Below are 15,751 nucleotides of genomic sequence, written 5' to 3'. Positions count from 1 at the left end.
GCAGAACATCTTGAATCTTGGTTGAGCTCCCAACAGAATCGTTTCCTAGAAGCATAGTATGAAACCTACTATTTTAGTGTGTATCTGCTTAGACACATTTCCAAAACGGAAAACTTTCTCTATATGAGCAAACAAAAATAGTATTATGGTAGTTTCTTCATATTATGAAACCTGAAAGCCTTTAAAATAATTCTCATCGTGCAAAACCAATTCTCCATGTAATGCTCTGATCATTTTGATATAGTTTATATATGTATTATTCTAATTATTTGACTAACCTTTTCTGTCCTCTTGAATTGCCATCTAGCAACTTGTAAATGCCTTTTATTCTCATTAAAGAGAAATGTGCAAACTTTAATATAGATAAACCATCAGGAAAAATCAATATAAAATACAAGGACCCTAAAGATAAAAAACAGACAATATTTATAAATGCAATATCTTGTGCATGTTATAATCATCATTTCAGAGGAAGGAAGCAATTCTGAAAACAAATTTTCAAAGCTATTTTTATACTAACATTATTTTTTTTCTAAATGTGCACCCATTATGGTAGAGTTATCTTTTCCTTCCTTCAGCTCAGAATTGTCAGTTAATTTCCTGGTATGCAGTGTGCATTTATTTTTTGTTATTTAAGTTGTTTAGCCAAAGTTAGATCAGAGTGCCCATTATTTAAACATTTGAGGGCACTGTGAGCTGAAAAGACAAATTCTACATAGCATATCTAGATGAAGATATTCCTAATACTTCTCAATGATTCTGTGTTCAATAATCGATTAACACGTTTTATGTTTAAGAGTTCCAATAATAGGGGAGCCTGGGTGGCTCAGTCGGTCAAGCATCCGACTTCTGCTCAGGTCATGATCTCCCAGTTTGTGAGTTCAAGCCCCACGTCGGGCTCTGTGCTGACAGCTTGAAGTCTGGAGCCTGTTTCGAATTCTGTGTGTGTGTCTCTCTCTCTGCCCCTTCCCCACTTGTGCTCTGTCTCTATCAAAAATAAATAAATGTAAAAAAATAAAATAAAATAAAAAGAGTTGCAACAATAAGAGTAAAAAACTATATGTGGTGTCATTTACTTTGATGACTCTCTTTTATTGAAATCAGGGGCACCCAGGGGTGGCTCAGTCAGTTAAGCGTCCAACTTCGGCTCAGGTCACGATCTCACAGTTGGTGGGTTCGAGCCCCGCATCGGGCTCTGTGCTGACAGCTCAGAGCCTGGAGCCTGCTTTGGATTCTGTGTCTCCCCCCTCTCTCTACCCCTCCCCTGCTCATGCTCTGTGTCTCTCTGTGTCTCAATAATAAATAAACATAAAAAAAAAATAAAAAAAGAAGTAAATAAACATTTAAAAAATTTTTTTTAATGGGGCCCCCACGGGGCTCGGTTGGTTAGGCGACCGACTTTGGCTCAGGTCGTGATCTTGCAGTTTGTGAGTTTGAGCCCCGCATCGGGCTCTGTGCTGACAGCTCAGAGCCTGGAGCCTGTTTCAGATTCTGTGTCTCCCTCTCTCTCTGCCCCTCCCCCACTCGCACTCTGTCTCCATCTCAAAAATAAACATTAAAAAATTAAAAAAAAAAAAAAAGAAATCAAATAATTGGCAGGTAATCACTTACATAAAAAACCTCGTTCAACATAATATTTTGGGATAGTATTAGTAACCATCCAAATAGTGACAAGTAGTAAAATGTCAAACTTCTAGATATCTATTTACTTTTTAAATTTATACCAATAAACTTTGTTATAAATAAACAAAGTAAATAATAGCATAACAATTTCAGCAGAATTTTTCCTTCCAAGAGAGTTATTTCCAAGGATATTTTGCCTTAAAATAAATACTAAGAATTACAACAGATATTGTGTTATGGTGTGTAATAGAGTAACAATATTATGTAATAATGTTGTTGTGGTTAGAAGGAATTTGATTCCATAAGTATAGTGAATTAAGATTAGGATTTTAGCATATCCTGGCTACTTCATAAATGCAGCAAAGTTAATTTTGCTACCTTGAAAAAATACTGCAAATAAACCAAAAACATAATTTGTCAAATTTCATGGAAGGACTATACTACTAAGTGGGTCAGTTTCACAGAGAAATCATGACGGGACTTGAGTGGGTAAGGGCAAGAGAGGGAAAAAGGAACAAGAAGATCTGATGTCATTCCCAGCCAGTCCCCATCTGATACTGTCAACTACAGGACGCCAGTTCACTTGGACAAAGCCAATCAAGTCCCCTTTTAATGTTTATTTATTTTTGAGAGAGAGAGAGAGAGAGAGAGAGACAGAGTGTGAGCAGGGGAGGTGCAGAGAGAGAGGAAGACACAGAATCCGAAACAGGCTCCAGGCTCTGAGCTGTCAGCACAGAGCCCAATGCGGGGCTCGAACCCACCAACTGTGAGATCATGACCTGAGCCGAAGTCGGACGCTTAACTGACTGAGCCACCCAGGTGCCCCAATCAAATCCCCTTTTAAATAACGGTTGAATAAAATAAAATGAGAGAAAGACAAATACACTAGATTAAATGCCCAGAGTGTGAATAAGCGAAAAATGTTTGCAACACTGAGAAGTAATGAGGATCAGGAAGTGGTTATTTTTGGTATCTGAATGTGTAAGGGTTAAAAAAGAAAAAAAAAAAAAAACTGTAATAAGGATAAGCTAAAGGCTTATAAGCAAAAGGAAAATATTGACCCACTTTCATTTTTTTTTCTGAGTAAAAACTCTAAAATATTTATGTAGAATTTTTTTCTGGCTATCTTTAATGACTTTACCAATCAGAAAGAATATCTATTTATTGACAGAGTAGTGATCTGAGGCTCAGAGGAACTAAAATTGCCCCTAATAGGGTTTGCATTTCTTCAGACTTCGAAGGTATTTCTCATCCTCATAGAATCAAATAGTGAATTCCCCCAACCCCACGGCCCCCTGAGTCCCTTGCTCTCACTCTGCCAGCAAGCAGAGGTTTCGTCAACTCATGCCATCTTAGGTGGTACTGGGGACAGTGAGGAGTAGATCTGGGGAGAGGTAAGAGAGGGAGGAAGCACCAACTCTGCCTCTAGGCTCTGGCTCGCCCGTGCGGCTGATGTCGGTGGGAAAACGGAAGAAGTACATTTCTGGAAAAAGAACAAGAGTTTACCTTTTAGTATTAGTTTATGGTGCCTGTGAGACACCCAAGTAGGAATGTCAAGTAGGCAGCTGGATGCCAGGGGTGGATTCTAGCGGATTCTGGGCTGGAAAAATAAATTTGAACCTGTAGACTGTGAATAGAAGAGATTTCCTAGAGAAAGATTATAAAAAGAGAAGAAAGGGGAAACTAGGACTGAGCTTTGGAGAACATCAACCTGTAGAGTGTGAGGGAGAAAAAAAGAAGTTAAACAGGCTGAGAAGAGGGAGCCAGAGAAGTACAAGAAAACCAGGAAAGAGTACTAACATAGAAAGTGAGAAGAGGAAAAGAAGGGTCAGTTGCTAACAGGGGTAATCCAATCATTCGGGCCTCATCATTCCTCCTCTACGTGGGTGTGTGGCTTTTGAACTGGTCTCCTGCTTCCAGTCTCTGCCTCTCCAACCCATTCCCATTACCCTCGTCACTCTTCTGCTTCCACTCTTCAAAGATCTGGGAACTTCCCAGTAAAGTTTGAAGTCCCTCGCCCGTTGTAGATCTACCCATGATCTGGTCCCGCCTACCTCTTCAGCCTCAGTCTACTCCTTCCTTGGCACACAAGACCGTCAGGTCTACCACACCACCTTACAGCTCCTTGAGCAGAAGCTTCGTGCCTCTGTACTTGGGGGCAATCTCTTCCCTCCAGCTTGCACGTTCATCTCCACTTCTGTGCCCAACCAAATGCTACTCAACTTCTGTTCCTCCTCAGAGAAGCCTCGATCCTCTTCCACATCTAGACTCAGTTAACCTCTCAGCCTTGCCTGTGCCTCTAGAGAAGCACTCTCTAATTTTTTGTCCCTTGCTTTTAACTGTAGGTGCTTACTTGTTTGCCTTTGTATCCTCCCCCCCCAAAAAAACCCTGAAATTTCAAAATGAAAACAAAACAAAAACCAGTGCTGCTACCAGTCAGATGTTCAGCACAAATCTGTTGAGTAAATAACTGCACGAATGAGTACAGCAAGATTCTGCCTTTTGTAATTTTCCTTCTACAGCTTTCTGCCGTACTGCCTTATTATTACCCAGTGAAGATGTAATGTTTGGTAATGTTAAAGAAAATGTAACCTAGTTTTCTTTTCCTTCCTCCAGTTAAGGAAAACACCTTTTGGGTTCTGCATCTCATTCACTGGCTGAAATAGAGAAATGTCCAATTTCACTGAACCTGTAATGACCAGCTCCTAAAAGAGCATGTGTGAAAGTGTGAAAGGCCATGAGGTGAACTCATAGGGTCCTAGGTACATCTCGTCAATTGAGAACAGGGTCTCAGACCGGGAGTATTAGTGTTTCACAGTTCATGTTTTAGCTGATGAGGCATGGGATTAAAATTATATTAGTTATTTGATTGAGTGCTTTATGCAGATAGTTGTCAAAGAGTTTTGGGTTACTGTGGTCGAACAGTGGTGTAAAAGATTGAAAGAGTAAATGGCCCTTGACTAATCTAATCTAATTATGAATTGTTAATAAACAAAGGTAGATGTATATTCACTAATTAGTTTATGTTGAATGGAAATGAGAATCATCCTATTTAGTTCCCTGTAACCTAATACCTCTTTGCATATTTCCAATAATTTTTTAACAGAGTTAAGGTAATCATACCTCTCAATTCATGGGATTCTATCATCTTTGGTCCATATGCAAATTCTTTTTTATGATGTGGCCACCACTCCAAAAATTGGTACCATCATCATTGTCCATTGAAAGCAGTCTTTTAGAATTTAGTAAGTATTTAGTAGAATTTAGTAAGTATTCTCCTTTGTGACTCAAGGCATGGTATATTGACTCATCTCTGTATAGACCTTATATTTAGCCAACATTCATTGTAAATGTCTCATCCTGTGAAACTTTTCATTATCTATGACTACAAGCGTACAATGCAGTTAGGTTAGGCTGACACAGTGATTGCCTGAACTATGACACCGTGCTATGATCTAGTGAGACAACACCAACATTTTGTGACACCGGCATTATGCTTCAAGTAAAAGAGGACGGACCCTAGTCTCTCAAGCTACCTGACAGCTCTCGTACAACTTTCCTGAAAATGATACCAAGAAAAATGCTGTGTACCGTTCATCGAAAGGAGCTGTCTCCTAAATGTTACACTTATTATTCATATGTTTTGTTCTGCTTATTAAACGATCACCATTGTTTCCTGCATATAGATTATTCTTTTAAAAACCTAATAAATATTTTACTTAGTATAGGTTGTTTAAAGAAGATTCCTATAAAGTGTATTTAATAGGACCCGTGTTTCCTACTATTTCGAAACATTACCAAAAAGATGATCATTCTTTAGTCTTTAAAGAAATAGACTATAAATTGTACAGTTTTGCCTCAGTTTCAGCCTTTAATCATAGTGTTTCCAAAGGGCACGTATGTTGCAGAATACGTAGCCAAATGGACCACATTCGGAATTAACATCTAAAACTCTGGGGGCGCCTGGGTGGCTCAGTCGGTTGAGCGTCCGACTTCGGCTCAGGTCACGATCTCGCGGTCTGTGGGTTTGAGCCCCGCGTCGGGCTCTGGGCTGATGGCTCAGAGCCTGGAGCCTGCTTCCGATTCTGTGTCTCCCTCTCTCTCTCTGCCCCTCCCCTGTTCATGCTCTGTCTCTCTCTGTCTCAAGAATAAATAAAAACATTAAGAAAAAAAAATTAAAAAAAAAAAACAAACACCTAAAACTCTGTAACCCATTTTAGTCCTTACCAGCGTGGCAAAAAAAAAAAAAAAAAAAGAAAAAAAAAATTGATGATAGCCTCTAGAATGCCATTCAAACATTTTAATGTCCGTCAACAAAAAATTCCAATGACAAGTCAGAGTTATAATTTTTAGATTTAACTTTTGTAAATCATTTCTCTAGATAAAACTTTATATAGCAACATATAGTCCAGTCCCTAATATTCACTAAAGACCGCCCTGACAACATACTGTCTGCCGAGGCACAGCATATGTATCAGGAAAGTAGAACATCGCTGTTGCCTAAGAAATCTTGCAAAGCAAAGGGAGTATTGTTTGCTTTGCATTTGCTTGCTTATTACCCACATTTGCTGCAGAGTGTGCCCTCTGACTAGCAGTCTCCAGAAGCCATGGTCAAAATAATGTCACAATGTCTCTGAAAAGGCAAAGTCTTTCACTCCAAAATATTTATGCAGTATGGAACACGCTTCCTGATTCCAATTTGTGATTTAGTAATAGCTGCATATAATACCGGCAATACATTGATATGCATTTTTCTCCTTGTTCCATCTAAATTTTTGAACCTACGGAAAGCACTTTCAACCAGTACAAACCTAAGTTTACTCAGTTTTCAGTAGTTGCTGCTGAAGTCTTTGAAATGAAATAGATCTGTTGATAGGAGTATAATTGGAATTCAGATCAGAATGATCAAATTACTTACATTAGACAAATAAATTGAATCGCCTAAAGATGAAGAAACTGCTTGATTGGCAAAGGCTTATAGCAGACAGTAGCCTTTAATCATCCTCTCCTGCTGCAGTAAACACTGACTCATACTTTAAAGGATAGGTGATGTTAAGGATAGTAATAACAAAGGTTGGCACAAACTAAATTATCATTAAAAGGAAAAAGGTTGATTTGAGTTTTTGGTCAGACTAAGAAGATTCTGACAGATGGGGAGTCCAAACCGTTTTAAATACTGAATAGAAAAGGTTGAAGTTATATAATAAGGATTGCCAAAAATGTACATAGATAATGAAAAGGCTAATTGTATGCACTGCATGAAGCCTAAGGCTGTCAAACTGTGTGGACTTTTACCCCCACTGATTACTGAAGACTTACCCTTGGGACATGAAATCCATCAACATGTTTAAAATAACTTAATCCACCTAAGAGGGATATTTGTCCTTTTTTTTTATATAATTAAATACCAATGTCTAATAACTTATACATGGTGGCACTCCATTTATTTAGCAAATATTTATTGCACATCCACTATGAGCTAAATCTTTAACAAATATTAATGTTTATTGTATATAAGAATGATGAATACTGTTCTTGATGATTCAAGCAAAATAATATGCATCGACCTAATTAACCATAGACTTCAAATCAAAACTTTGCCCAGATCACTAAAATATAAGTATATTTTATTTTAAAGTCAGAAGTATATTTATTTATTCATTTATTCAACAAATATTTATTGAGTGCCTATTATGTGCCAGATATTGTTCTAGGCCTAAAGAAAACAGCAGTTTTCTGCTGCTGAAGTCTGCAGCAGAAAACAAGGCAGGCAAAGTCACTTTTTACACAAAGCATACACTGAAATGAAGAAAACAGACAGTTTTCCTTTTTTTTTTTTTTTAATGTTTATTTATTTTTGACAGAGAGAAAGAGAGAGAGAGACAGCATGAGCGGGGGAGGGGCAGAGAGAGGGAGACACAGAATCAGAAGCAGGCTCCAGGCTCCTAGCTGTGAGCACAGAGCCCAACGCGGGGGCTTGAACTCACAAACTGCGAGATCCTGACCTGAGCTGAAGTCGGACACTCAACCCACTGAGCCACACAGCGCCCCCCGCCCGGCCTTTTTTTTTTTTTTTTACTTTTTTTTTTTTTTTTTAAGAAAACAGACAATTTTAAAAATCATATATGCAATAATGTTAGGAGTCAGAGATGGAAGTGTTCTGACTTTGATAGGGTAGTCAGGGAAGGCTTCTCGGAAAAGGTCAGATCTGAGCCATGCAAATATCTGATGTAGGAACGTGCCAGGCAGAAGGGACAGAAAATGAAATATCCTGGTGACAGAAGCATATATGGTGTGTCCAGAAAGCAGTAACACTCAAGTGTGGTTGGAGCATGAAAAGGGTGGAGAAATGAAATTGGAGAGCTAGTCAAGGGCCAGATTATGCAGGGCCTCATCAACCATGGTAAGAACCATAGATTTTATTCTAAGGTTGATGGGACGGCTTTGCTGGGTTTTAAGCAAGGAAATGATTTGATCTCATTTACATTTTAAAAGCGTCACCTGGGCTGTGCCGTGAACTGACTCAACAGAGGCAGAGGAGAGACAGCAATTCAGAGGACCTTTCATTTCCCTGATGACTTATAGCTTACAGTATGTGTATACATACCTTTAGCTGTTTTTTGATTCTGAACATTTTACTGTCTCAATTCTGGATTAGCCTCTGATTTTTTATCTATGTTCAGAAAGGAGAATTTTTAATTTGTATACACTTTTACTAATTTCTCTGTACTTTGGTATTCCAATTTATATACTGGCAATTTTCCCAGCACAATATTTTGAATCTCTTGTGATCCAAGTTACTCTCTGATCTATGCGAGTATGAATATAAAGCTAACATCATCCCCATTTCTTTCTAGATGTTTTATGCATTTTTTTTAAGAGTGTGCTAGTGGGGAAGACACAGAGGGAGAGAGACAGAGAGAGAGAGAGAGAGACTTAAGCACACTCCACTTTCAGCATAGAGCCAGATACGGGGCTCGATCTCACAAGCGTGAGATCGTGACCTGAGCCGAAATCAAGAGTCGGATGCTTAACCAACTGAGCCACCCACATGCCCCTAGATGTTTTATGTATTTTTAATTATATCACCTTGATCAGAACTTCACATTTAAAAAGTACTTTTTTCATTTTAGAAAAATCCCAAACTAGAGAACAGAACAGGTCATTTATTTAGGGCTAACCTTAAGCTTAAACTCCAGCTCATGTCAAAGGAGCCACTGACCGATACAACATCCGGATGAGTAACGAGAGCATCCTGTATGCATTGTTGGCATTGGTCCTATCCGTGCCTTGATACGTATCTGATAATGATCTCAGCAAGCCCCAAGTCTGACTGCCTGACAACTGTCAAATCTCGGTAGATTATTTGTAAGCGAAAAAAGTATAGAATACATGCTATTCAACAGTACAAACAAAAGTTATTGCTCAATGATTTTAAATTAGAATCAACTATAGGCTGATTTACTTAAGTAGAATTTATCCTATGTCCATTTATGGTGTGGCACTTAGAGGTACTTAGTTTGAAAAATATAAAAGATAATATGTGGTAAAAAAGAAGTATTGTTTTGAGTTGAAAAAGTTTATAATATAGTTTGCTTGAGATAGAAGATTGACAATTCGTGAAATGAATATATAGCATGGGTAAAAATAAATCAAATCCCTTATAGTACAACAAAGTTAAAATAATGAATCAATTTCCTGGTTTCAGGTAATAACTCTAGCATGTGTATAGTCAATAGATTATTGGTTTCATTAAAAGGACTTCTCCTCTTATAAGTAATTCAAAACACTGTCTTAAAAAAACATGTTGTGTTCCTGCAGTGGCCATTTGCTATTACTAAAAGAAGGTCCACATTTGATTATTCAGCTTAAAAAGCTTTCTGAGATGAAACCAAGAACAGGACCATTTTGCACAGCCACACTTAAGAATAGGAATGCAGACATTTTAATTAGAATAAAAAGAATAGTACTATTAGCAAATAACTCTAGCATGAAAAAATGAATGAAAGCAAAAGAATTCAATGTGACTTTTTTCATGTTGCTCTGTATGTTATCTAAAATCTACAAATTGAGTTTGTTTCTACCACGTTTGAAAACAAGTAGATTCATCTCTCATCTCATTTATATTGTCTCTGCAAATAAATACATTTATATCATCTTTATAGACAACATATTAAGAAAAGGTTTTCCTATATTATTAGCAAGAACTTTAAACCTTTCCACGTTGTTAACAGTAAGCTTCTCTGCTAGATGGTAAGCTCCATCAGTGGCAGGAAATTTTTTTCGAAGTACTTAGACTGTGTACTTTGGAGAGAGCACAAGTGATAAAGACAGAAAGGTAAGGAAGAAGAGGACAGAGATAACAAGGACTAGAAAAAAATAGGAGTGAAACAAACTTATTTTTAGCATTACTCAATATAGTGATAGTCTAAATGTTGTAAGAATTCTTTTTGAACCAAAAAAAAAAGGCATTAATCTTTTTGTACTTCCAAATATGAGAGAAAAAAAACCCTCAATTTATAGATTTTAGAGAAATGTGCACGACAAGTAGTTCTTTCATGCACATTGGGTCAAAGCTTATCTGCAGTTAATCAATTAAGTGTATGTGGAAAAATATTGTATTTGGTGCCCGTCTGGAATGGACTAGACCAGTTTAGTACAAGATGAAGAATGAACTATCCATGAGCAAGGGAAGCAGCAAAACAGCAAAACCTGCGATGCACCAAATATCCCGTGAAGATGTTTCCATTTGTTCTCCATGTATACCCTCAGAAAAACCTTTGGAGGCAGGTGTTGTTACAAGCCAGGCGTTCCTTTCTACCCTTTACAGATGTGTCAAGCCATTTGCAGAATTAAGATATTAATTCAAGTCTATCATTTACTCATCAAGCATTTCTTAGCTATAAACAATGGGCTCAGGCCCTTATTACAAGATTCACGAGCCCATGTTCTTCCCACTCAACTGCAGAGACGTGTAACGCAGGACAGGTTGGAGAGCAAGTGAGTAAGGCTGTCGATGATGAAAGCGCAGTAGACTCAGAAAGACTCAGTAGCAGGAGCATCAACTCTAGGAAGGAAACATTCTGATGAGTGTCAAACTCATTTAGTAGAGGCTTTAGCGGAGATGAAGCAGCAAAGACTGTGAGGAAGATTGACAGGCAAGGATGTGCTGGATAAATAGAAATAATCGGTAATAGGAGTATCAGGAAACAAAGTGTCAGAATTTTAGAACTGGTCGCCCCAGACATCATCGTCCCGGGCCAGCTTATCCTTCTGTATCCTGCAGCCAGAGATCCAGCATCTTGAGAATGACAATGCCCATACCAGACAGCAGAGGCTTGACTTCTTTCAATGGCCTGGTCTGACTTCCAGAAGTCTCTATGGCCCTGGGCCCCACACAGGACACATGTGCTCTCGTTTGTAATATAGAATGTGAGATAAGAGTTTTAGGGAAGGAGAAAAATGTGTTGATGTATCACTTACTGTATAAACGAACACACAGGAGAAGCATCAACAGAGGAAAGAAAATGAGAAATGAACTGTTAGGGCGGAATCGGATTTCTGAGTCCTCTTGCTACAAGTCACCATGGAAACCACCTGTGGAAATTGTACTCCCACTTAAGCTTCTAGTTAAGAGTCACATGCTCTACAAAACCTTCCTAGACTCTCTAAGTAGAAGTCATTTTTCCTCCTCAGAGCTCTCAAACATGTTCACTCCAACAAAGTCCAACTCTGAGGACACCATTTTACGGATACTTGTTTTTCTCATTTAGTTGTGATCTCTGCCTCCAGTCGGCATCCCACGAGCCATCTTGAGGTCTCTGATGTTTAGCCCAGTACCTAGCACCAAGTACGTGCTCAACTACACTGATGGGATTAGAATGAACTAAATGAGGGGCGCCTGGGTGGCGCAGTCGGTTGAGCGTCCGACTTCAGCCAGGTCGCGATCTCGCGGTCCGTGAGTTCGAGCCCCGCGTCGGGCTCTGGGCTGATGGCTCAGAGCCTGGAGCCTGTTTCCGATTCTGTGTCTCCCTCTCTCTCTGCCCCTCCCCCATTCGTGCTCTGTCTCTCTCTGTCCCAGGAATAGATGAACGTTGAAAAAAAAAAATAAAATAAAATAAAAAATAGAATGAACTAAATGAGATCTGTGATAAATGAAAATGAATGTGCCTAAGAGAGGACAAAATAGAAAAAATAAAAGGACGGCAGTAATAGTGGCAACCTTCCCGACACCTTCGACAACAGGACCTTCCTCGAGAGTTTGCAGCAGGGTGGCAGTCACACAACCTTTCCCTTCTTACCTTTTAAGCTTAATATTTTTGATAAATTAAAGTGTTCCTTTTTTAAAATGTTTATTTATCTATTTTTGAGCAGGGGAGGGGCAGAGAGAGAGGGAGACAGAGAATCCCAAGCAAGCTCTGCGATGTCAACACCAAGCCCGATGCAAGGCTCGATCTCACAAACCACGAGATGGGAACCTGAGCTGAAATAAAGAGTCAGATGCTTAACTAACTGAGCCACCCAGGCGCCCTAAAGTATTCTTATTTCAAGGCAAAATGCTAAAACATTTCTACTTAAAGTCTTTCATCCCAAGGTTTCAGAATAGCTCATGACTATTCCTGGCCGACAGCACTGCCATACAGCCCTGTTTCAGAGCAATCAAAACTCACCGGCAGGAAGTCAATGAAGAATGCTGGCTTGGGCCTGTTAACTAAAATGCCACCATGTGTTCACGAGTTTAACATTTCAGTGGGCGAACAAGTAAGATGAGGAGGGAGGAAGAAACACAGAGATGAGTCCCTTCGTATGATAAACTCCACTTGAGATTCATTTTTATACACACATAAGATCAATCTTAGCTATTCACAAAGAAATGTTATTTTATTCCACTGGGATGTCTCCACACACACATACACACACACACACAGACACATACACACACACATATGAATATATATTTAATTTTGTTTAAACAATTTAGAAATAAATTAACTGGATCGAACCAATGCAAAAAATATGTACCAAGTTTGGTAATTTCATCATTTTCAGCAAAATGTCTGATCTAATATTCTTATTTTTAGTTATATTTTGAAACTATAAAAAATAATGTAACATATGGACATCCACCACCTACTTTTAACAAAACAAACATTTAACCATATTTGCCTTTGATCATTTCTTAAGAACCATAACATTATAGATAAAGTTAGAACATCCTCGTTCCTATTTCCCACTTTCCCTTCTTAGGGTCCTATTCCCTATGAATATTTTTATTATATATTTTTTTCATTATGACTTCAAATAATGAAGTTTTTGATCATGTTATCATAAATATTTTATGTCATTCTAAAAGCAAATTTAAATTACATTGACCCTACGAGTAATAAAGGAAAAAATACAGGATGACATATAGCAATAAGAGAGATCATTTGATACAAATTTTAATCATGAATGGAATTAATTCCCGCCAGGACCCGAAACCACCATCATGAAAACCACCTGAACAATGTAATGGACAATATTTTCAAACTAGCAGCTTTATCACAATGCAGAGCTATTATTCATCTACGGCTTTTTTATATCTTATGGATGAAATCCAAAGATATGATCTTCAATTGCCGTTTCGTGGAAAATCTAGACTGTAATGATGTTCATACATATTTACTCCTGAAAGTCCTTGGTCAGATGAAGGCATACCAGAGGGCCAGCTTGCAAAATATAAACGTGGAGCTGGCTGAAGTGAGTGTAGGAATCGAGGAAGGGAAGTGTCAAAACGTGCAACATGATCCTGACAGGAAGGAGCAAGAGGGAATTTTTAGTACATCTCAGGATTCAAATGCCGATTGCATTGTATTGTTTTAACTTCCAACTTCTCATTCTGGGGTTTTCACGCCTTTTGATTCTGCTCTGTAGTAAGGCCCATCTAGTCAAAGCAGCCACACTTCTTAGCAATCACAGAGTCACTCTCGGTTATGGAATATGTTTTCCAGCTTAATGAGCAAGAGCGTACACATAATGCTAATGAAGGATTTTTGCTTCAAGATACTTTTAAAAATGTATATGAGTAAGAAGAATTGTTTACTTTGATTATTTTAAGATGTAAATGCAGCTGCTTCAAAAGGGAAAAAATAATCATGGGAAAAATGCAAACATGATACGTGAACACAGATCTCAAGTTAAACCCCGTTTCGCCTATATCGTCTATATGGAAGAGGGGCGTGCGGCCACCCACTGCTTGGAGGGCACCTTGTTTGCTCTCTAAGGCAGCAAGCATTAATAGATACCTGCTGCCTGTTTTGTTGCAGTCATCTTCAGTCAGTCCTGGAACCAGGCAGGGTACACATGACTACAAAGAATCATTCTCCTTCAACTGCTGGTAAGGATGCTTATCTGATGTCACTATCGTGATGGAACTGTTTGCCCTGCCCCGACAGCAAAGAGCGAAAACTCTCCCTACCAGGAAAGCATGCCTTCCTGAGTCCCACACACAGCTGCCAGGCTGCTCCTCTGGTCAGTTTCCTCTTTGGAACACAACGCAGGTCAGGAAAAAGGCAGGAAAGGGTAGAGCAGGAAGGGCATATTGGTGACATTTGTGCCTTAGAACCTCACTGTAATATGCCTCAAGTATGGAGCCACTAAGCCCCATTGGTTCTTCCTTTTCTTCATTGGAGACAACACCCCTGCCCTAGGTTTTCCTTGCTAGCCCCCCAGTTTACAGCAATAGCCTGGTGATTAGTCCCCCTGCCTGCACTCCCCTGCAAGTGTAATCCTCCTAAAACACCCCTTCCATCATGGTGACCTTCTCATCACCCTGTGCTCAGAAAGCTTTCAGTAGAAGATAAAGGCCACCCCTTAGATGGAATTGGGCCCCTTCACAATCTGTCTAGAGTCTTGTATCCTGCTACTTGGGATGAGAAGAGTTCATTCCAATTAGATTGATCTGTTTACAGCTGCCCAGCTCTCTGGTAGGGTCTGCCCCTGCACGTTTCCCTATCACATTTGCTCTATCACAGTTCTGTTAAATCTGACTCACCTTTGAAGATAGTTCGGTTTCCACGTTTTCCTCCCAGTCTTGGGAACATTAAAGCTGGGAGCATGGTGGAAGTTGGAGCTAAGTGCCTGGCACACGGAGGCCCTCCATGGGTTCACATCCTCTCCCATTGCTCTCTCATGGTTTTGCTGGGCGAATCACTTCTGTTGATTGCGCCACCAATGATGTTTTTGTGTCAGTGCATTTAATCACCTGTCCCTGTCACCTGACACCACAAACGTTTCCCCTGTACGGAGTGGAGAAAAGCCTTTTAGTGGCTGTCCTTGAATCATTTACATGAAACAAGAATATTAAATTCCTTCTAATGGAATGAAGGGAAGAGAGACAAGGGTGGGACCGAAGCCAAAATAGTTGAGGTTGCTCAATAGGCGACGCCAGCCATCTGCTCTAGAAAGAGCGAAGGGATTTTCTGAGTCCTTCCCCAGACCCAGTGCATCAGAATTTCTCACGTGAATCATACAGATGCCAAATTAGAAAATCTCTTAGTCTTAGAGGGTGAGAAAGAGTATTTTCTGTAAGTGCAGCTCACCACATCTGCACATCGGAATCGCCTGCAGAGTTTTTGACAACTCCCCTCGGTTACTGCAGCCTCACATCAGGTCTCCTAAGTGTAAATCTCTGGGTGGGAGCCCAAGGTTGAAATATTCCACAGAAGATTTTTCTTTGCATCCAAGAGTAGAGAGAAACCACTAAGCCAAAAGTTAATGAGGACCAATATTTACTGGGTAACTACAACTTCTCAGAAACTTTATTAAGCAATGCACATGCATATTCCATTTAATCCCCACGATCCTGAATCAGTCTCTCCATTGTCACAAGCTCGGGGAGGTGAAGTAACTAGTTCAATGCCATACAGCTAGCACATGATCAAGCCTCAGTGAGACACAAGTCTATCTGATACGAAACTCCAGGTTCTAGTCACGTTCCCCATCTACCTTTATTGTATTTGATATTATTTAAATACATGGCCATCAGTCTTTTATCCAGAAATTGTGTCATCTGTTCAATATGTGATTCTGTTTTTGAAAGTTCTGACACCACCCCAAGGAAGGGTCTCTCAACTCAGGTTTTCTTCAT

The 15,751-nt window shown here is 39.3% G+C and overlaps 1 protein-coding gene and 1 long non-coding RNA gene across 3 annotated transcripts in view; one reads left to right on the top strand and one right to left on the bottom strand.

Annotated features, from left to right (window-relative positions):
* Positions 1-15,751, top strand: part of TMEFF2 (transmembrane protein with EGF like and two follistatin like domains 2) — a 232,423-nt gene that overhangs the window by 161,508 nt on the left and 55,164 nt on the right. The window lies entirely within an intron of this gene.
* On the bottom strand, positions 9,553-11,512 carry LOC123599248. The gene is made up of 2 exons (XR_006713069.1): positions 11,107-11,512; positions 9,553-10,690 (listed from the first exon to the last, which is right to left on the bottom strand). It is a non-coding gene; the product is annotated as an uncharacterized LOC123599248 (long non-coding RNA).

Source organism: Leopardus geoffroyi, chromosome C1 (genome assembly GCF_018350155.1).
Source record: "Leopardus geoffroyi isolate Oge1 chromosome C1, O.geoffroyi_Oge1_pat1.0, whole genome shotgun sequence".
NCBI lineage: Eukaryota > Metazoa > Chordata > Mammalia > Carnivora > Felidae > Leopardus > Leopardus geoffroyi.
Note: the sequence above shows the minus strand (reverse complement) of the source record. Positions and strands in the feature narration are given on the sequence as shown.